Genomic DNA, 23,795 nt, shown 5'->3' on the forward strand with positions numbered 1-23,795 from the left:
AATCAAACAGAGGTTGATTCCAGAAGGAGCCACATCAATTATTTAATTCTGCCTTTTCATTGTTACTGTTGTCAGGTATCTGGCACTACAGGAAAAAATATTTCCAGCCATTTCAGACAATGGGCCTTAGAAAGAGGCAATGCTGCAAACGAAGAGGATTATTAAACATGAGAAATCTCTAATGCAAACATTATTCAAAGAAGACAAATGTTTATTTTAAAATATTTGTGTGTTTCCTCAAAAAAATGGAACTACCATACGATCCAGCATTCCCACTTGTGGGTATGTATTCCAAGGAAATGAAAAAAGGATATCAGAGAGATGTCCACATGCCCATGTTCATTGCAGCATTATTCACAATAGCAAAGATATGGAAACAACCCAAGTATCCATCAATGCATGAATGGATAAAGAAGATACACACACACACACACACACACACACACACACACACACACACACACACACACACACTAGAATACTATTCAGCCATGAGAAAGAAGGAAATCCTGCCATTTGTGACAACATGAATGTGCCTTGAGGGGATTAGGCTAAGTGAAATAAGCCAGACAGAAAAAGACAAATACTGTATGGTCTCACTTATCTGTGGAATCTTAAAAAAAAGTCAAAGTCATAGAAATAGAAAGAAGAAAAGTGGTTGATAAGGGCTGGGATGTGTGGGTAGGGAAACTAGTGAGAGGTTGCTTAAAGGGTACAAACTTTCAGCTATGAGAGGAATAAGATCTGAAGATCTAAGGTATAACATGGCGGCGATAGTTGATAAAACTGTATTGTATAGATGAAATCTGCTAAGAGAGTAGAACCTAAATGTTCTCACTAAAAAGAAAAAAGGAAGATAAATATGTGAGGTGGTGGATTGTTAACTAGATGCGGGAATCCTTCCACAACGTATACATGTATCAAATCACCACAACGTGTATTTTAAATATCTTACAGTTTCATTTGTCAGTTATACCTCAACAAAGTTGAAAACATATTTAGACAGTTGCAAGGATGAATCTGATTGCTACCTGAAAGTTAATCATTACAAGGATTAACTTCGCAAGAAAAATATTTTAATGTGATTCTTCAGACACTTTTCTACTGGTGTCCTGCTAAGAATGATAAGGACCTCCTTCACATACACCATCCCTTCCCATCCTTCCATATCTTCCCCCAATGTTGGTAATCATTTTAATATTAGGTTGAATCATATGAAGTAGTCATTTTGTATTAAAAAGTCATCACATATAGGCAGTTTCATATGATTCAAACTATTTTATATTTTAGAAATAATATTTATAAATCTATATTTCATAAATAATATTCATACATTTAAGTACTGTTTGTAAATAATAATATTCATAAATTTATATTTAATGTTCTGTTTTCATTTTAACTTTCACCTCCTGACTTCAGTGAGCTATAAATTTAATTATACATTTTCAACTTTGTAACATTTCCAGTAGGTTCTGTCACCAAAGTTGGCCCTCCATCTTTTGTCAAAGTTTGATTCTATGGTTGAAAACCATTAAGATTCATTTGCATTATAATAACTATATGAATATCATTCATTACAGAGTTGAGTATTGGCCTGGGAATCTGTTTTTTTTGTTTGTTTGTTTTTTGCTACTCAAGTAATTAATTCATCTTGAATCTGGAATTCAAGACAGACTCACCTAATTCTAATCACCATAAAAGCAAAAATTTTATATCAGTGGCTCGAGATGATACATTGTAAATACTTTTGGAATGATGCAAAATAAAATGAAAAATAGTTCAAATTGAGCTTAATTGTATATAAGGACAGGTGATTTACAGATGATCATAATAAGCACATGTGCATTTAATCAAAAATATACAAGAAAAATTTTATATTATGCTACACCTGTATGTCAACAGAATAAGAATGGCCCAGGAGTGAGCAGACGGATGGGGACAGTATGACTGAGATACCCATTTACACGACACTATAACAAGAAGCAAGAAAAGAAGGCAATAAGCTGGTTTTCTTTGCTGTGAGGATTTGAGTAAATCACTTGTTTTCTCTATGCTTTATTTTTTTCCTTTTTAAAAAGAAAAGTGCTATAAAAGGAACAAAATGATACACTGGATTTCATCAAACTTAAAACTTTCACTCTGCAAATGATTCGTTTAAGAGATGAAACGACAAGCCACAGACGTGAAGAAAATACTTGCAAACCACATCAGCTAAATGACTAGAACATAGATATTTAAAGTACTCTCAAATCTCAACCTTGAAAAACAAAACAAGAACAAAACACATTAGATAATGCACAAAAGACATAAAGAGACACTCCATGGAAGATTATATACAGATGCAAATAAGCACATATAATTATGTCTGATATTAGCCATTGGAGAAATGCAAATTAATGCCACAATGACTTATCACTACTAGAAGAATGGCTGAATTTTAGGATAAAAAAATAGTAATGGCACTGAAGTACAGATGTCACCTTATCCTACGTTCCCACATCCTTTTGCGGTTAAGGATGTGGAGAAACTGGATCATTCATACATTGCTGCTAAGCGTGCACAATGGTACAGTCACTCAGAAAGATAGTTTAGCAGTTTCTTAAAAAAATAAACATTCAACTAGCATATGACTCAATAATTACACTCTGGGCATGTATCCCAGATAAATGAAGACTTATGTTCACACAAAAAACTGTACACAAATGTTTATAGCAGTGTTGTTGGTTATGGTAACAATGTGAAAATAATCCAGATGTTAAGTAGAGTGTGGTTTATCCACACTATGGGCTACCACTCATCAATAAAAAGGAAAAAAACTATTGATACACACAATACAATGCATCTCAAGAGCATTAATACTGAGTGAAAGAAGCCGATCTCCAAAGGTCATACAAAGGTGTATGATTTCAGTTATCTTACATTCTCAAAATGACAAAAATACAGAGATGCAAAACAAATTAATGGTTTCTAGTGGTTAGAGATGGTGTCTATCAAAGAAGCACACAGACACACACAAGTTAAAATATAAATCAAGAGGCAGACCTTGGAACAGTCCTGTTTAAAATAGACTTGAAAAGGAAAAACAGATAAAGATTTGGTGAGTCTTATTAAAATTGAGATTGATAAAGATGGACTAGAACTAAAAAGGAAGGAATAAGGACACTGTTTCCTCAGACATTGTACAATTGGATTTAAATCCAGTCCCTAAAAAATTAATACTTTAGCAAGTGTTATAAAACCTGAAAAGGCTTGGAAACGTGATGTCATACATGCTAAGACTGATAAACAGAAAACTAGAGACTGTTCAGTAATTCATGTGGGTACACTGAATTTCAAACTTTCATTATATTATAGCATAATTGCTAAGAAACTATGTTGTGGAATTTGTCAGGTTTGGGTTTAATTCAGGGCCATACTACATAATAATTGTGTGACCTGGAAAAGCTGTTTAATCCACCTAAGCCTTTATTTTCCTCATCTGTAAAATGGGGATGATGATAGTTGTCCTGAGGCTAATAATATAAGGCAGGCAAACCAATCAGCCTAGGGCCTGCCATAGCCTACTCACTCACTAAATGTGAACTGATGTTACTTTGCTATTATTTTCAGAAAAAAAGTTGGAAAACTTCATTCTAGCCACTATCAGAGCACCTTAAACTTCCCGTACTCCCAGAATCATTAAAAGCCATCTAGTTATTTAGCACGATAATTGTGTATTTGGGGAACTGCAGTGTGACTTTAAGCTCCAGTGCGATACCACAAAGCAAGAGACTAGAAGATTTCAAGAAAAATTGTATTAGGCATGTCGCTCTTCACAGAACACTTCAGAAAATTGAACCCGTATGGTTAAAGTCTGAGCAACTTCACGGCTCAAAGAGGATTTCAGTCCTGAGGGTTTGTAATTATGCAGTTACAGAATTGTGTCTCAAAATTGATATTTATTAAAAATATATATATTTACAGTATAAATTTTTTTGGCCATCAAAAAACTTCAATAGAAAAATCTTTAATACACAAACTGCCATCATGACAGCATCCTTGGAGCGTAATGGCAGACAGAGATAGCAGAAAAGGAGGCTGGGGGAGACAGGAATATAGGAAAGGGAGAGGTATTCAGGTTCCTGAATCCTACCTTTGTCCACACCATTCTTGTTTGTAAGAGCACTTGGTCTTACTACAGGGCATGTCAAATCATACAGAGATGGATGGCACTTGAGGTCTTCACCAAGAAGACCAGAAGTAGACCCCTCCAATTTTACACCCCACCTCCCATTCCATAATCTATGTAAATGCAGATCCAGTTAGGAGACAACTGACCTTGAAGTCCTTATTCAAGAAAGCCTTCAGGTCTGTGAGCAGGTGCTCTTGGTCATTAGTACTAATAAGAGAAAAGTGGCATGATGGCTTTCTGGCAAGTCTACATGGTATGTAGAGAAAAAGAAGGTAGTACTCAGGTCACAAAGGATTAAGGTCTAAAGTATCTGCTTTTTTACAGGTCTGTGGAGTAGAAATGAAGTGGTCCTCTGGGTTGGGTTTGAGAGATCCCAAACATCTTCTCTTTCCTCAAGGACTGTCTTAGATAAAGGTTATAACCCCAAAGTTCTCCAGATGACACCCCAGAACTTTGGGGGAAGGCTGATTACCTTCCTCCAGATATATCAAGAGACTGACTGAAGTCCCATCACAGCCCACTGCATGGGCCTGGATTCCCACAGTCAGATGAAATCTATGGGCTTCCTGGGCAGAGGATTGGGTGTGCAGCTACGGAGGCTCAGGTACTGGATAGGAAGGTAGCCCAGTGGGCAAGCGAGCTCAGCAGTCCTCCAGCTTGTGCATTTGTTGTCCCAGCCAATATGAAAACTGTGTTTCATCCATACCGTGAAATACTACTAAGGAATGAAAAGGAACAAGCTATTGATAAACACAACTACTTGGATGAATCTAGGGTTGGTGGCTAAGAGGTTCCACTGGAATGAAAGTCCAGCTTTAGGGTGGGTTCTCCTGAAGCTCAGAGATGGTCTACTTGTTGTTGACCATGAGATGAACTCCTTTCCATGGTGGTAGATGTGGTGTTCAGGACCATGGTCACAACCATGGCATCAGACTGTGGGCTGAGGGACAGGTTAGGAATGTCAGATCAAAAAACAAATATGCATCTCACTTCTGGGACAGGACCAAACAGGTTAAATAGAATTTAATCTAACCCCTCACTCTCTTCTGAGCAAACATAATGGTCCTTTAGCCAGACCCTCCTCTAAGGTCTCATCCTACTTAAAGCCATTTATTAACCTGGAAGGGGCTGTGGAAAGAACTTAAGGTTCGTCATTCCTGGAAGGTTCATACTGACAACCTAACAGTCACTTGTCAGTCTGGAGCTGAGACCACGCTGTGTTTGGACTTAATGATGGATCTGTACAGTCTATATTGGGAAGATGGCATCTTCCTCATCCATTTCTGAATCCCTTTTGCACAGAATAAAACTACAATGTATATTTTTTCAAAAAAGACAATAGTGCACATCTCAGGGTAAACAAGGTCTGATTTGGATCATATGAACACAACTAGCAGATATATTAATCAAATGCTGAATGATACTGATGAAAAATTCAGATATAACATCTCATAGGTAGGTTCGGGTGACGTCTTAAGTTACATGAACTGGTTACTATAATGTTGGGCACATCTGCAGAACACCATTAAGGAAACATTTCAGGCCTTAGGCAATTTTAGCAATAACAGTTATAACTAACACAAACAGCAGTGAGCGATGACACTTTCCCAACCTTGTATAATGGATTTCGAATGGAGAAATGAAGATTACTCAGAAAACCACAAGCCTGAAAAAAAATCTCACCTCAGTGACAGAGGTCATATTGCTACTGCATCATATTGCCTCTACTTTTTGTTCAGTTAATAGTGTCTCTGTTATTCAATAAGAAAGAGCTACTGGTTGGAACTTAATTACAATTGATTTGAGCCACATTAATACGGTTTTATTTAGAATTTATTATTTTATACAAAATAACTTTAAAATGATGTTTAAAATGGTTGTTCTAATGTCACAGACTTGGTCATTTTGCAAGAATAAGGTTACTCCTGAGCTAATAAAAAAAAGCAGGTTAAACGTTCCAGAACTCCTTTGCAGTTGCTATATTCATCTCTCTGTGGGTATAATTATGTATCTATACTATACCATATAAGTATAATTTCTTTCTTTTAAACATTTTGACTCAATTTTTCGGCATTAAATTCAAAATATAAAAGAAGTACTTGTGTTTCTGACTATGATAGAATGGCATGTAGTGGACTAACATTCCTTCTGATAACATTTAGAAAAGCTGGGTAAATATGAACAAACAAGCAAATAAACAAATCTCTGTCTAAAGAAAAGTTCCAATTATCATACTAAGTAAAGCAAGTCAGAGAAAGACAAATATCATATGATATCACTTATATGTGGACTCTAAAAAAAGGATACAAATGAACTTATTTACAAAACAGAAACAGACTCACAGACTTAGAAAACAAACTTATGGTTACCAAAGGGGAAAGTTGGGCAGGGAGGGACAAATTAGGAGGTTGGGATTAACATATACACACTGCTACATATAAGATAGAGAATCAATAAGGACCTAGTGAATAGCACAAGGAACTCTACTCAGTACTCTGTAATAACCTATATTGGAAAAGAATCTAAAAAAGAATGGATATATGTATATGTATAACTGAATCACTTTGCTGTTTACCTGAAACTAACACAGCATTGTAAATCAACTGCACTCCAATATAAAATAATTTTTTTTAAAAAAATCAACTTAAAAAAAAAAAAAGAGTCACAGAGCTGACTAGGACTTCAGAAGCCAATATCTCAGTTAGGGAGAAACCACAGAGAGATGACCTGACCTTCTACAAACCACATTTCCCCTCAATGCTTCTGCCAAGGCAAATACAAGTTTCTCATGTCCTGGTAAGAAGAGAGACAGATGGAAGTGAGTCTCACACTCAGCAGCAATTTTCTCAAAGCATTTGTTAAAATCTTAAGCTTTGCAGGAAAATAAGTAAGACACTTATCAGAAAGCTGCTGAAATTTAGAGTATTCATCAATCTCGCAAAAATGCAGAGGAAAAATGCATATTCAGGAACCTTCAAGGAGAAGTGATCTATTAAATAGCCAAGGTTCTCAGACCCTGGGGTCTTATAACATATCAACGGGGTCAACCAGGGGTTTATGGGCTTGCAAAGTCTGAAATTAGCCTCTCATCAGCTTAGGTTCTGGTTGGATTAAGATGTTTACTCCCATTTTATCTGCCTTGCAGAGGATAGATAAAGCTATTAAAAATATCCAGATTACAGCACAGAGAGCAAAAATGTGTGGAAATACATTAAAAGAAGAATTAAAAGAATACTAGATATGTGACACAGACTAAAAAGGAAAAAAAATGTGTAACTGGGGGTGTTAAGGGGAAAAAAGGTAGGTGCAAAACTACCTCTGAAGAGATAATGACCAAGAATTTTCCAAAACTGATAGCAAGCCATACTTAAGAAATGTTCCAAGCGCCAAGCAGCAGAAATCCAAAGAGATCACTTCGGTACATGATTGTAAAACTATTGAAAACGAAAGACTAAAAGAAAACATAAAGGCAACCAAAAACAAAGAACGCGTTGCCTTCAAAGGAGCCACAATCAAACTGATGGCTGACGTTTCAGCAGAAATGACAGAAGTCAAAAGTCAATTGAGTGGCATAAGGTACTGGAAGAAAATAATTTTTACTCTAGAATACGATAACCAATGGAAATAGCTTTAAAAGGGAGATCAAATAAAAACATTTTCAATCAAACAAAAACTGAGAAAAATTTTTGCCAACATACTGACACTAAACATGCTGAAGAAGACGCTTGGTTGCCCACAGAGGCGTGGCGGTGCTACAAAGAACAGAGGGCATATAAAGACAGCAGGTGTAGCATCTGCAATTATAAAAATAAAAAGGAAAACCAAAATTAAAAACTAAAACAGGTTTATAATTGTTCTTGAAAAAAATTAAATCTATCCAGCTCAGCCCACCCCTCCACCAAATGCATGTATGTCAGCGTGTATAAAATTTTATTTTTTAAAAGATCAATATACTGTCCCTCAAGTTTATTTCCACTTTCTTCTGTGATAAGAAAGAAAGACGACTATAGCTCATCAATAGTCAGGTAAACGTTTTGCATTGGTTGGTCTTACACATATATGTCAAATAATTGGCAAACACTTTCAAAGTACTGCTGTGAATTTTAAGAAAATAAACTGAAAGTATTTGCTGCATGAATTAAAATTAAAGGGTTAAACTCTTTTTAAAATGAATGAGTAGTTATGATTAATAAATCAGTAGTATATCTTAAGTATTTTGTTATTTCAGGCAAGACATTTAAAATATTCATATAGATCTTTATAGTGAATTCGTATAATATTTATCCTTATGATTATGGTCAGCATTTATTTTAGTGTAAAACACAAAAATGGTCAGAAATCCCAGCACCATCATGTAATGACTTTCCCCTCATAATGGAGCAGAGCATATAACTGACCATTTTCCTTAAACACAATAGTTTAATCGTGCCCCTTGTATACCAAGAAAGAATGTAACAATGCGAAATTTCCTTTCTTAAAATCCTTTGCTTAAGCCCTTCTTGATATGAAATTTTCTTAAATATATTAGAAAGAAACTTTTATCTCTAACCTAAAGAAAAGAAACTAACAAGAGTATTTTATCAGAAGTCATGATTCATTAGAGGTTGCAATGAAATTTCACCATGAACACAGAACCTTACCACAATTTTATAAATCTTCAGAGAAATAAATGTTCATCATACTTGCCATCTACATACGGAAGTACCCTGATCTGGTAGAGGCAGCAGGGAATGTTGGTTCCTATATGGCCATTTCTCTGTCATCAGCCTCCAGTCTATGAGGGAGCAGCCTTAAACACAGGACCAATTAGACAATTGAAGATGCCCATCTGTAGATATGAGGACGGAGTGCAAGCAGTAGATATTATTGAATGCTGCACTGGAAGTGAACCAAAGGGTGTATGAAACCCTTTGAGCAGTCACTGTCTTTGTTATACCTGTACATCCATTTTATTATGATTCAAATCAAAACAAATTCCGGCAGACTCTGAAACACTCCTAAAAGCTATTGAATACCGATGCATTCTATGAGCAGAGGTTATCCTTAATCACATTAAATAATTGACACATTATATATTTTTATAGATGAGAAGATCTTGACTCATAAGATAGTAGTTCAGTTTTCAAATAACTCTTTAAATAAACTGAAACGAATCAAGGTTATATGGTTCAAATATACCTAAGTTATTCAACAGTGGATCATTTCAAATACTCAATTTGTTGGAAAAAAAAGTGGTAATTTTAATATCTAATTGTTCCCAATATTTCAATGATATCAATGTAATAACCAGTAAGAAAATATTTAAGAAGATTAGAAAGTTAGGTTTTAAATTCTGGTTTTAGTGATTCACTGTTAAGTACAACTGACAAAAGCAGTTTTTGTTCTTCAGGTTAGATTTTTTGATATTTTATATGTTGGGAAAAATTCTTTATCATAAGCACTATTATAATGAAATGATTTTTCATTAAGGCTTCTTTTATTCATGAAAGGGCAAAATTACTTTCTGGTTCACTCTGTTCCACGAATGTGCTGGAGTGCTAAATGAAATATACGGTTCACTTCTCTAAGTAGTTTGCACGTTACAAATCAGAATGTTAAGCTGTGAGGTTAAAATGAACCAGATAAGCAAAGAAGTCTTTTCCTTCTGCCAACATTTTCTTTTTATACAGCACATACAGAGAGACATATTTTTTTTTTAGATACAAAGCTATTTAATATCCTACAGAGCAATAATAACCCGAATATTTGAGTGTTCTTTAAAAATATTTTTTTCTCTTTAATTGCAGAGGCTATTAGAGGCTTAGAGACAGGCACTCTGATTATTTCACATGATAACTCTCAGACAAAAAAAATTTCTGGTAGAGTGGATAGTCCTAGGGATGTACTCCCCCAAACATGATTCTAAAAACATGAATGTAGCTCAGTGTAGCTCCCTTTTTGTTCCCAATATTTAAGACCATGAGGTAGCTGGCCTATTTCGAGGCCTTCAATACATGCTCAGCTGTAGACAGAAGAGCTTCCTAGAAACACTAACAGTGGATACTGAGAACTCTTAGATGATTCTAGGATAGTTTCATCCGTCTAAGAATATCTTGAGCCAAAGTTTTTCATGTACCAAGGCAAAGGGATAGGGGGGTGAGGATCCAAGTCAAGATATCCCTAGCTCTAAAACTGGCTTCTTCTCTTAGGTTTGCTTCATTGGTTCAAAGGACCATTGGGCAGCATGTGGCTGTATCACCATAAATCCATCAAGACTTTGGAAAACACTTTATCTCCTAAAATACATCACCTTTGAATGGTAATTCAGTAATATCTATATATAAAAGGAAAGCACCATCTTTAACAGTGTCAATAATACTATTTAAATTTAGCATAAATTTCTGGTTGGAAACTCTAAGCCCCACCCTTACAGAAAACAACTGGAAGCAAGGAAGATGCGTTGGATTTCTTCCAACATGACCTGATGTTATTTTTTTTTTAATTCCAAATATAGACTATATTTATTTTAGCATGACTTGTTATTTTCCTAATAAGTTTTCTATTTCCATGAGAAGAGATCAGGTGACAATAGAACAGCAAAACATCTACAAGATAACAGGGGACACTAGAACATGTTAAGAGGCTTATGAGAATCCTTTTTGGAAATCTTAAACCAAAAGGTAGTATGTGCCTCTCTGTATGCTCAGCATCTAGTAGAGTGATTGCCATGCATTAAATAAGTCCTTCATGAAGCATTCTATATGTGTGTATATGTATCATATATGTATATAGTATTTTAAAAAATCATTTGGTAAGATTTGAGCATTTGCTTAAAAAAAGACTTTTGAATTAGATGAACTTCCAAGCCATTCATTACATACCTAACCTTTCTACAGGGACACTAATACATTGGCAAAAAACTTCTTTTGTCTTTTATAGGCTACTTTACCCTCTTTGCTAACAATTTTTATCTCCCTGTCTCTGATAATTACTCTGTAAGCATCATCTTAAGAACTCATCCCCAGGAGCAGTCTCCCACTCTGTATCATTCTGTACTACTTATATAGCATTATATATAGCTATATGTACAGGCTTACATATATATACATATACAGTCCATACAGATGGAGATATATATAATTTATGCTTAATTAATGAATTTAAATGCAGGTTTTAAGGGCTGGTATATGTTTAAATGCATATATATATATACATATATATATATATATATTTCTACAGTTAAACGAATCCCAACATTGCTTGTCAAACTACAACTATCACAGAAGAGAATTCATTTAAAGTGTAGCCTTCAATGTGATCTTCAGCTCATACAGCCTAAAGATTTTCTGTAAAGGGATCTTTACATAAAACGATACCCATGCTTCACAAACAGTAAGGATGACTATATATAAAGCATGATGGATTCTCCATCCTTCACTCAGTGTACACTATGCACCACGCCTGTCCTTTCATCCTTCTATCCTATTTGGGGGGATTCATATTGGTACGTGACCAGTTCCTTGAAGGTACAGCATATTAAAATACACAGGCTGAGCATAGCAGCTGACAATAATCGCCTATGCATTCATTGATTCCATTCACCCATTCAAAAAGCATATGTTGAACACTAATTATCTTAATTCTGTGAAATTGAAAATTACGATCCCATGAGCTATGAACTATGATCCTGGTATGCACAGGGTACTAGCTTACGCAATTGTGTTGTTTCTCCACTATCATTTAGAGGTAAAATATATTAAAAGTGTAGCAGAGTACCTGAACACTGTTCATACACTTTCATTTGTAAGAATTTTACTCTTAATTAAGTAGAATAAAAAGACTAAAAATACACCAACCACCCTCCAAAAAATAATAGCTCATGCCACCCACAGTTGGACATCATATACTGTCAAGGTTTTGACATGAATTTTTAGCTTAATTTACCAAATCTAATCACACCAAAGAAGTCTCTGACTTTTAGTTCAGTAGGTATTCCTGAGAAATACTTGTTTTGTCCTCTTTCAACTCTAATCACACTTCTCATGGTGTAATAGAACTTAAACTCCCTCCTAAGAATTTCAGCACAGCACCACTTAAACTAAAGCACATTAATAATATAATTGGTTATATAAATCCTGTGAAAATGAGCATTATAGTTGACTGAAAGTTATGTCCATTGAATAATGGACATAAAAGTTGACTGAAATTTATGTCCATTGAATAATGGCGGGTTATGTTTATAACATAGGAAGTAATATGGTACTCACTATATCACATAAGTGCAAAGTTATCATTCTAATGGCTTCATTAGTTAAATAAATATGCTCACAATTATATGCTCGCAATGGAATTATAAAACTGAAATAAATTAAGTGTGCTTAATTGCAAAAGCGTAATATTTTTGACAGTCAAAGTCACTTAAAAACTCACACATTGGGCTTCCCTGGTGGCACAGTGGTTGAGAGTCCGCCTGCCGATGCAGGGGACACGGGTTCGTGCCCTGGTCCGGGAAGATCCCACATGCCGTGGAGCGGCTGGGCCCGTGAGCCATGGCCGCCGAGCCTGCGCATCCGGAGCTTGTGCTCCGCAACGGGAGAGGCCACAACAGTGAGAGGTCCGCGTAGCGCAAGAAAAAACCTCACACATTTTTTGACCATTCTCTGGGTTTCTTAAAGGAGTTTACTGTCTAGTTCAGGAGATATACCTCTACCCATCTGCAAGGCAGAATATAACAAGGGTTTTGCTTGTGTTTATACGCGCGACACCTGGAGACATAAAGGAAACTTTCAAGGAGACAGTGATATTGAGCTAGGTTTTGGTGCCTGGAGAACATTTTGACAGGAAGCAATAAGGGAAAAGTTATTCTGTACAGAGGGAGCTTTGCCAGCAAATGCAAAGATGAAGATCTAATTTGTGCGTCACTCGTCTATTTATTCAATTATTCATTTACTAATATTCAAACAATATCTACTGAATGGATATCACTTCAGTGCTAACTTTTGCAATGGTATGATATATATTCAAAAAAGTTATTTCCTCCATTTTTGACATCAACAGGTTTTTGGATTTAAGCACATTGGTTTTAAATTCAGGTGTAGGTTTAAAGAAAAAAAAAACCCATGGCAAGTTTGTTAAAATGTGCCACCAGCTGACAGATATCTTCTGGGATGCATGAAAGAGCACTCCCCTCATTAAATACCAAGGGACATGCAAAATAATTAGGAACTTAAAACGAAAACAAAACAAACACTTGTCTAGAAATTTCATATAACACTAATAAGATGCAATATAAACCTGTCTTAACATGACTGTGTTTTGTACAAAGACATTTTATCAACAGCCTGAAGATGTTCTAAAGTTTTGAATGACAATTTTTTATTTAGAAATTATAATCTCATGACTATTTAAAAATTTATTACCTTGAATGCTATCCATGAAAATAAGCCTTTTTTTCTTTCCACATATGTTACATTTAGATTTGAGAGTAAGAAAGGAAATAATTTTAAGAAACTAGCTTGAGCTGAGTAGCTCATCTCCTGCTCTGCTTCAAAACCCATGGAGCTTTAGTTAAGAGTATTGTTTCAAATTCTAGCCTCATAATGGGGTCTAGCCTCATAATTATGTCCCAGTGTTATAACATTTGAAAAATTCAAGCAATAAATGGCTGCAAGAATACAATGACTTTATGGATCTTGTTAAAAGATTACTAATTTTATTTTGGAGACCATAAGAATCAAGGAAAAAGAGTATTGGCTTTAGAATCAAGTAGACATGGGTTCAAATCCTGACTCTACCATAAAGCAGCTTTGTGGTTTTTTTTTTTCTTAGTAATTTAGTCTTTTCAGATTTGTTAAAAGGTAGTAATAATACCTTAGTGAAGATGTGAAGATAAATGTGAGAAAAAATATTTTTTTCTAAGTTTCTAGCATAGCTCTTGGCATACCTTAAGTACCCATAAATAATGGCCCCCTCTCTTCTTCCTCCTTTCCTTTTTTCATAATAGTTCCTGTTTTCCTGTCTTAAGTAAAATTTACTCTTGATAATATTTGTTCAAGGAATGACTTATGGTAACTTTTTCAACATATTTCAAAAACATAGCAAACTACAGGCAGAGTGTAACGAATGCATATCTGATTCATTACATTTCACTTGCCATTTCTCAAAAAGAATGCAGTGTGCTAGATAAAGCCATCAAAGCATGTTTTTAAATTAACATTTTACTTAACATTTTCTAATTTTATGAATAAAACTGTGCCCATGTGTCATCTGTTGCTTCTCAAGAAGCCGTTACTCAGTGACACTGCAAAACATTTTTATAAGGATTGACAAAACATATACTAATATTAATGGGATATCCGTTAAAAGAAAATATCAAGTACTGAAACTATTGTCTCTCTTTTATAACCTGTTTAAGTGAAACTGAACTTTCAGAGGGATGACTGAGATTTTTAAAAAATTTAAGTATATCTACATTTACTGAATAGTTCATGGAACAATGTAGTTTTAAATTGATACATTTCCAATGCATGTGTCTTTAATTTTCAGTTTCACAAATGAAGAGCTTCTTCTCCTAAATGTATTTTTTCATCGTACAGTATTTTGGTAGTACTAATGTTTTCAGAGATCAGGTCTTTATTTGTACTGATTAAAAAGATACAGCTATGATATTACATCCCTGATCAAAATATTCTCAAATCTCTTAAAATATTAAGGTCTCAATGCATCTTGGAGGATTAGAACTAGAAAACATAAGGAGAGGAAAGATAGTTCTAAAGCAGTTTTTCATCACAACTAGACAGAAGCAAATGTCCAATTTAAGTTGGGTTGAATTAACAAGTTTTAATGTTTATTTGGTATGAGTATGTGTTGTGCGGCATGATGAAGCATAAATGAGGTGAAAAGATAAGGTTTTTGTTTTGAGCTGTCTCTTCATCTTTTTTTTTGCGGTACGCAGGCCTCTCACTGTCGCGGCCTCTCCCGTTGCGGAGCACAGGCTCCGGACGCGCAGGCTCAGCGGCCATGGCTCACGGGCCCAGCCGCTCCCTGGCATGTGGGATCTTCCTGGACCGGGGCACGAACCCGCGTCCCCTGCATCGGCAGGCGGACTCTCAACCACTGCGCCACCAGGGAAGCCCCATCATTTTTAATAAGAACCAAAATGCTTATGGTAGGTTTTCCATAGATATTAAAGAGGTGAGTAACACGAGTTTCAGTTTGGCCCAGACAATACAACGTGGGAGGAAAAGATGCACATTAGAATCTGATCTCATAAAATGTTCAGCAATTATGATTTTGAAAAAAAGAAAAGTTAATAGTTTATTATATTTCCCTTCATCTAGCTTGTTTTTAAAAATAAACCAAGCACATTTTCATAAGAAAATATTCAGTCCACAGTTTTACTTTCCTAGCTAGTGTTTAGCATTTCTTCTATATCTTTATTTACAAAATCCTTTATCTCTTGGAGCACTGATATTCACAATATTAACTACTGAACAAAAGCGTGCATGTCTTTATTTTTGTTCCAATATATGAATTAATTAGAAAAGGCAGATTGTCAGTTTTCAGTTGCTAAATATAATGTTGATAATCTGAATTGCCATAAATTATCCTGACAATTAAACATGCAGGCATAAAACTATGACAATATTTTCTACAATATATTTGTGAAAGTATTTTCAATTCAGTGGGGTTAATCAGTGCATCCCTAGAGGTTATTATTATACTTCAATAGAAATTTATCACATTTATAATAGGGTTTAAGTTTAAAAGTTTAAAATGTATGTACTGAACATGATATTCAAATTCCCCTAATCAGAAAGAATAAAAGCAATGTCTGGTATTTCCTACTTATATAAAGTATGCGTTAATAAAGTTTATCTTATGTGGAAAGTTATTTGCTCTCTTACCATTTTAATAATCAAAGTGGCCATAAAATTTATATAGAACTTTAATTTTCTCAAGGTTTTCTCTTTGCATTTTGAACTTGACTTTATAGGAATAACTGCCACAGAAAAACAAATAATGTAAAAATTACAAAATGTTAAAACTTATAAGTAATGGAAAATTTATTCCACCTCTTATATCTGTGAGAATGACCATTAAGCAAGTAAATTGAAACTTACTTTTCAAAAACCAAGATTTTCAGAGTTAATATTTGACAGGATTTACTAAAGATACATGTTTCTTTTACCTGTTGAGCTGAGATAAATTATGCTTTGATGAATGCCCATGTTCCTTTAAGCTCTTAACTAAGTGGAAGAACTTTTCTAAATTTGCAATTACAAATCTTCTTGCTATGCCTTAAACTGTCTGCCTACCTAAATAAATATTCATTCACTCAATGAATATTAAGTACATCTTATGTATCAATTTAATTAACCTGTTAGTACTTCTCTTTGTGTGTAACCTTCTTGGCACTTCACTCCACAACGGCAAGCTTAGCAGGGTAGCTGAGCTCTGATCAGCTCTACTGAAAGAGTCTCCAGCTCTGTGGTCTCATTCATGAACAATGAAAGTGCTTGCTTGCTTTCTACCTGTACTAACCGTCCATTAATTCAAGGCATTTGCATAAAATACTTTGATAAAGCCAATTTAACTTCTACCGACATACTGATTTGCATTAACTGCATTAATTTATAAATATAGTTTTTAAAGTGCTTCTTTAGCAATATCTTACTAAATTTTGATTCTAATATTCGAACTGCTAGTTATCCCTTTATCTTATTGATTCTTTGCCTTCCATACTTAAAAGAGATGTGTTTCTTGGTCTACTGTCCGGGTGAACAGAAGTAGGTATTACAAATCTAAGTATAAATAGCCAACCATAACACAGTGATGACGATTTCAATGTTTTAACATATCCACCCACTCTTACTCTCCCTAATTCAGAATTAAAAAAAAAACACACAACAAACTCTAGCTACCCTTTTCTCTTAAAGAATTTGTAATATGTTTTGTGCAGCAATTACTGTAACAGGAAATCCAGAAAGTATATGAGAACGGAATTTTTTTTTCAGTGTTACAAGTATGTTTTAAATTTCCTTTTAATAAAACAAGTAAACCTTGCTTCTGTCTCCCCCTGCTCCTTTGGCTTGGTGCTTACTCAGAGTAAGCGACCTGCTGCATTTGTCCCCTGTGGATATTAACCACGAAGGGCCACCCTAAGAAACCATGTGAACAGGATTACACCATAGTGGATACAGCATGGTGAATACAGACAAGACACGGAGCTCCCTTGTCTCAATCTCTCCCAACCGTCCATCCTCTTCCAGTAGTCTCTAGTTACCTCATCACAAAAGGCAGCTGAGTTCTCAGCTAGAACAACAAGTTGTGCAGCAAATCTCAGTGATTCAGCCAAGTAGCAAACAGGGTCATTGGCTTAGTTGGAATTTCAGTTGCCAAGCAAACTAGGAATCCCTAGCCTGGGTCCAGCGACACGGATAAGTGTTTCTGTTTTTTGATAGAGAATGAAAATGACGCAGAGTATAATTGATCGACAGGATATTGATCACTATCCTTTCTTCATTACCCCAGTTTAGGTACCAGAATCTAAGGGCTCACTTATATACGCCCAGGGGCCACCAAGATCTCCATTTTCCCTAAATGCATAAAAGGCTAAAAACAGCCTTCTTTCCCAGCTCCATATCGTGGCTGCTGCTGCTTTGAGTACCATATAAGTCACACTGGGGGTTCACTCTTTGCCCTCTCCCCTGCTTTAAAGCCGGCTGCGGTGAAAGGCTGAGAACTCCAGCTCAGCCTGGGTCCATCACAGAAAGCTTCACGGACCCAGTCCCAAGCCTTAAAGAGAAACCGTGCAGCCGGAGCCTCTTGAACTCGTAACCCCCCAGGGATGTCCGCCTCCCAAGAGAGAGCCGGCTTCCCAGGCAGCTTGAGAAACTTAACCGAGATCCCAGAAAGCAGGCGAGGTATAGCTCGGGTCAAATGGAGCTCTGAGGCGACACCCTCTTTACCTGCAAAGTTGTAATCTTCTGGCTGAAGAGGGATCGAGTCAAGGTCGGCGGCGCGGGTGCTTTGCCGGGTGAGAGCACGCCCGGCAAATTCCAACGGGATTTCCTTAGTCTCCGCCGAGTTTTGGAGCATTCCAAGGAAAACGCACGAAGCTGGAGCCCACGCAGCTGGCACCGAACTGGGCGGAGTGAGGATGCTCTGAGAGTGATGCCATGGGAGGCGGGGGAGGGGAGGCCCTGGAGGGGGAGGTGAGCTCCGGGGGAGGAGAACCTCGCCCACCCTCGCCCTTACGGACCCCTCCGGATAAAGTTAGCGTTCCCACGGCTGTCAGCCGATTAACCCAGAGGAAGGCACCCCTCCCTCCATCTCCGGCGGCTGCCTGACTCGGGGTCCGCACAGACCGGGCTCGGAGGGGACCACTCGTGAAGATGCGCGTCCCACGCACCGCTCTGCCTGGCGGTGGATGGGACCCGCGCGAGGCCAGGACCCCGGCTCGGCTGTCCAGGAATACCCTCCGCCTCCCGGGGCCAAATGTTTGGGGTGAACGAAGTGTTTGGGGGCAGGCGAGCTCACCACAAACCAGCGGTCATCCAGCCCTGCCGGTGGCCAGAACCCACCCAGTGATCCTGGAGGCGAGCCAGACACACCTCCAGGCTCCGGGCGAGCTCTGCAGGCTGCCCGACTCCAGTTCGCGTCAGGACCCGGCTTCTGAGCACCCTGCTCCCACCCTAGTAAACAAGCACCCGGGTGGCAGGTCGCCTGACTTGAAAAAGTAACCGCCACCCTCACCCCGTAACTCTCAAAGCTTCTCTCACTCTGGCTCTTCTGGGGTCCCGGCACCCGCTCTCCCGTCCTCAAGGTGTCAGACTTCCCCTGCAAGAGCAGGCGTCTGCGGCTTGCTACTAGTGTCAACAATGGAGACAGTCGCAATGAATAAATAACGAGGCAGCGTTCCACCCACCCTCATCCAGCTCTGTCTTTGCAACAGGCATAGGAAATCAGTAAGTTTCCAAATATCAACTAAAACCCCAAACGCGCACCAGCCTAGGAGCGCGAAGTTCGGTGGCTTCAGGTGGAATGTATTGAGAGACAGAGACAGAGAGAGAGAGAGAGGGAGGGAGGGAGGGAGAGAGAGAGAGATGGATGCTCCCATCAGCGTACTGAGATTTCAGGATAAAAGTTATCTTTTGGCAATCACTTTAATGGTCACATCTGAGAATAAGATCCAAGTGTTTAGAGGAAAAACATATATATCGGCAAAGTTGGCAATAACTTACTTGCTTGCCACTGCGACGCGGTGATTCCCAGCTTGTCACTCACGGAGGCTTTGTTGGTCACAACCCAGGGACTGGAGAGTCCATTTGTAAAATAGAGAGTGGAGTCCACGCGGAATCTTAGCTAGCGATTAGCGATTACCCGTCTTGACACCCTCGGGTTCTACTTGATTCGTTTTATCTTCCAAAAGCCCTGGGGTGAGCTGCTGGTCGCCCGTTGCGTCCCAGCAGATGCCTGCTCCAGCTTCGCGCTTGTGCAACAGATGAGTGGCAACCCTTTCTCCCTGTCCCAGCCACACACGTCGTTACACCTTCTGGGAATCAGTGCTCTGGCGACTGCTGGGAGGACCAGTTTCTTCCCAAGAAATGTTCCCCCAAGGGAGTCAAGAATAGGTGGCAAGCAAGACCCCTACGCAGACTCCAAAGTGCAACATTAGAGAATTTCCTTCTTGGCTTTTATATTTTCCTTCTAAGTTCAAAAGAGTTGAGGGGGTTTTTGCTTGTTTGTTTTCTTTTTCTTTTTGAGTATTTACATGAGTAAAGAGGATATTGCTAGAGATCACCCCCTGGGGTGATGTGCATGCTGCTTTTTATAAAAAATCACTTTGCTTATTTCTAAACTTTTCTTTCTCTCTAGCTTACGGCTCTTCTCATGGGTTTCTCTCAAGCCCAGGCTTGACCCCTGTTGTAAATTTCTAGGTCATCTACAAATACTGAGGTACACAGAAGCAAACGTGGTTCCTATAATATCTCTCCAGAAAATAATTAAAGGCACAAACAACAAAGGGATTCCTTTCTTTCCTCAAATCTCTCTCTTTTCACTTCTTTACCACAAAAGTACTTTAACATTTTTAAACAGTTTGTAAAATGTTTTATGTTAAACAATGGCAATTATGAAATATGCAGGAACACATGTATCTGTAGACATGGTAATGAACTTTATAATAAATACAAATCTACTTTCTGCCTAACAAGGGAGGGGGAGGACAGCATATATGAAAATCTATTTTATGCAATGGAGCAGTAAATATTTTTGTATTTTTTCATGAAACAACTTATATTCCCATTAATTATCAGTAATTAAAATGTTTTAATGCCTAAGAAACAAAAGTGAAGCTGACGTTTATTAAGGTAATGTTTTGTCTCAGCCTGATAAACAAAAGCCTACATATTTAAGTGTGTGTCTTTTAAAATAAACCCGTAACAGAATTCCACATACTAAGATGAGTGTATGCCTTTGTAATACATTTAAAAATACATGCAAAAGAAAGTGGACCACTGATGACACATACCCATTAAAGGCTGAGAACTTTACTTTGCAACCTTAGCTTCTGTAATGCCTGCTCCTGCCTCTCTCAGGATATGTTCTTTATAACAAATGCCATCTCTGTCATGATGTTGGTGAGATGCATTTTGTCAACTTCCCTAATTTGGCAGTTTTTCCATAAAAAATGTGCCTGTGAATGTACCATAAATACAAAACAGAAAGGAACAGAGAGGGCAGCCATCTGAGTAGGCTGTGTTTCCATGGGAAGAGGAATGTTCTATTGATCCCTGAGCCTCATTTGCAACGCTTTCATGTGCTTATTGATGGCTGACCTCATGCCACCTACTAAAATGATTAACGACTACAAGAAAGTTATTTGAAATCTATTTAAATAACACTAAACTGGTATATTACAGTCATTAACAATAGAAGGACAATTCGCTTTTGTTTAAATTTTAAAATACAAACGGGACATCATTCCACAAACTGGCATTCCACTTAAAATGCAATTCACTGAACTCACAGAAATTTACAATAAAAGGTTATATGGTTACTTGAAATTTCTTTTGAGTACCTTAGTCAGAAAAACAAGAACGTACTCATTTTGAAATTAGCAAGAGATAAGTGAGTGACCTCAGAAATGATACCAGTGAAACTATTCTCTACAATGCCTATTTATTCATAGCTAAAGTGTATCATGGAACTGGAATTACAATTGTTTCAGGAACTTTCAACTTCTTTCTAAAAATTATTCTTCCACTTTGGAGTTGATTAGTAACATGCGAAGAACTTTCTTCCAAAGCTGCTGTATCTCGGACTTAAAGGCAATCACAAAGAGAGGTTATTGGAAGAGGTATTTGGAAAATTTATTTTTTTACATGTGTCACTAACAGGATTTTATGTGATATACATATATATGTGATTTTATATATATATAATACTCTCTATATAATGATGCCATCATCATCATCATTACATGATAATCGCCTTTACTTGCTTACCTTAGGCAAATCTGGGAAATAAGTTAGCATTGTCTTTGAAGCCCAAGTGACCTTCCTGCCTATGTGACCAGGAGTCTCAATGATTTGGCACTAGGCTCACCCAAGGCCCTTCACTGAAGGGTCTGATCAGTTTGCCTAGTAGACTGTAACCCCTGCTCCAGGTTTTTGCATCCTCCAGTTGTAACTAGGCTTTGATCCAACCGGCATAGACCATGCTATCATCATAACTGTTTACCCGCCTTTAAAAAAAAGTTATTTTCTATGTTTCCTTCAAAAACATTCATTTTAATGGATTACTATACATTTGCATGAAATACTTAAGTAGTTCTCAAGTCTGGAAAGTATGGTTTGTTTTTATAGTATTATTCCTTATTCTGAGACTTTGATGAAAGCCTTTGTACACATACTTCTCTCTACACATCCGCTTACGTCCTCAGAGTAGATTTTTAGAAATAGAGCCATGGTATCAAAATGCAGGAATATCTTAAAGCTCATGATAGATGTTATACATGATTTATTGAGCCCTCATCGACACGGGGTTTAGGTAGTCTTTTTTTTTTCCTCTTTTCTTTCTGTATTTTTGCTAACTTCCTGGTTTTTAAAAATGACACCTCAATGTAATGAGTTGTATTATTAGACAATGTGAATTTCTATATATTATGCTTTTCTATTTGTTTCTTTTCTTGTGAGTTAATATATCTTTTTAATACTTGTAGGGAGGATTTTTCCCCATTTGATTTGTAACAGTTTACCACATGTATAGTAGATATTTCTCGGTTTTACTTATTGCTAACATCTTGGATAACGTTATATTTTAAAAACGGTTTAATTCTTATATACTTTTTTTTTAACATCTTTATTGGAGTATAATTGCTTTACAATGGTGTGTTAGTTTCTGCTTTATAACAAAGTGAATCAGTTATACATATACATATGTTCCCATATCTCTTCCCTCTTGCGTCTCCCTCCCTCCCACCCTAACTATCCCACCCCTCTAGGTGGTCACAAAGCACCGAGGTGATCTCCCTGTGCTATGTGGCTGCTTCCCACTAGCTATCTATTTTACATTTGGTAGTGTATATATGTCCATGACACTCTCTAACTTTGTCACAGCTTAGCCTTCTCCCTCCCCATATCCTCAAGTCCATTCTCTAGTAGGTCTGTGTCTTTATTCCTGTCTTACCCCTAGGTTCTTCATGACATTTTTTTTTCTTAAATTCCATATATATGTGTTAGCATACGGTATTTGTCTTTCTCTTTCTGACTTACTTCACTCTGTGACAGACTCTAGGTCCATCCACCTCACTGCAAATAACTCAGTTTTGTTTCTTTTTATGGCTGAGTAATATTCCATTGTATATACGTGCCACATCTTCTTTATCCATTCATCCGATGATGGACACTTAGGTTGTTTCCACCTCCTGGCTATTGTAAACAGAGCTGCAATGAACATTGTGGTACATGACTCTTTTTGAATTATGGTTTTCTCAGGGTGTATGCCCAGTAGTGGGATTGCTGGGTCATATGGTAGTACTATTTGTAGTTTTTTAAGGAACTTCCATACTGTTCTCCATAGTGGCTGTACCAATTCACATTCCCACCAGCAGTGCAGGAGGGTTCCCTTTTCTCCACACCCTCTCCAGCATTTATTGTTTCTAGATTTTTTGATGATGGCCATTCTGACCGGTGTGAGATGATATCTCATTGCAGTTTTGATTTGCATTTCTCTAATGATTAATGATGTTGAGCATTCTTTCATGTGTTTGTTGGCAGTCTGCATATCTTCTTTGGAGAAATGTCTATTTAGGTCTTCTGCCCATTTTTGGATTGGGTTGTTTGTTTTTTTGATATTGAGCTGCATGAGCTGCTTGTAAATTTTGGAGATTAATCCTTTGTCAGTTGCTTCATTGGCAAATATTTTCTCCCATTCTGAGGGTTGTCTTTTCATCTTGTTTATGGTTTCCTTTGCTGTGCAAAAGCTTTGAAGTTTCATTAGGTCCCATTTGTTTATTTTTGTTTTTATTTCCATTTCTCTAGGAGGTAGGTCAAAAAGAATCTTGCTGTGATTTATGTCATAGAGTGTTCTGCCTATGTTTTCCTCTAAGAGTTTGATAATGTCTGGTCTTACATTTAGG

At 37.1% G+C, this 23,795-nt stretch overlaps 1 protein-coding gene across 2 annotated transcripts in view; it reads right to left on the minus strand.

Moving 5' to 3' along the window:
• Nucleotides 1–19,628, minus strand: part of TRPC4 (transient receptor potential cation channel subfamily C member 4) — a 161,365-nt gene extending 141,737 nt beyond the window's left edge. Inside the window, exon 1 of one of the 2 annotated variants that reach the window (XM_060288122.1) lies at nt 19,396–19,628. The gene's annotated coding sequence lies outside the window, so the exon portion shown is untranslated. Of the gene's footprint in view, nt 1–18,120; nt 18,281–19,395 lie in introns of those variants that run through there. The other variant, XM_030882455.3, reaches the window with a different exon arrangement.
• Between the last annotated feature and the right edge of the window lie 4,167 nt (nt 19,629–23,795).

Source organism: Globicephala melas, chromosome 18, assembly GCF_963455315.2.
Source record: "Globicephala melas chromosome 18, mGloMel1.2, whole genome shotgun sequence".
Taxonomy (NCBI): Eukaryota; Metazoa; Chordata; class Mammalia; order Artiodactyla; family Delphinidae; genus Globicephala; species Globicephala melas.